Consider the following 444-nt stretch of genomic DNA (forward strand, 5'->3'; position numbering starts at 1 on the left):
TTGCGGGAAAGGTACAGAGAAGGCTATGGATCTGCTGTCCCTTCTAGGTGTAGATGGAAGTAGAGAGGAACCTGTGCTGGCTGCCCTGCCACTTGTGAGGCCTGTGCCTCCTGGCTGGTCCCACCTTAGACTGTCACTGGAGAGAAAAAATCTGCATCATCTCATCTTTATTCCTCGTTGCCTCTTAGTATTCCGCACATTGCTCTCTTAGTATTTTATGTTACCTATAGTTTTTAAGTTATTCCACTCTGCATTCTCTTTCTAATCTAAAAGGTGTTCTGTCTAAAAGTTTCTCTTCGGCTCAGTTCTTCTCAGCTTTGTTCCTCTCACCTCAGTCTCCCAGCTCTGACTCTTCTCTTTGTCCTCAGCCCTTAAACATCTTTCAGAATACGTGATCACATGTTAAAAAGTTCATCAAAAGTTCACACAGAAAATCAAATCATA

Source organism: Mastomys coucha, chromosome X (assembly GCF_008632895.1).
Source record: "Mastomys coucha isolate ucsf_1 chromosome X, UCSF_Mcou_1, whole genome shotgun sequence".
Classification (NCBI taxonomy): domain Eukaryota; kingdom Metazoa; phylum Chordata; class Mammalia; order Rodentia; family Muridae; genus Mastomys; species Mastomys coucha.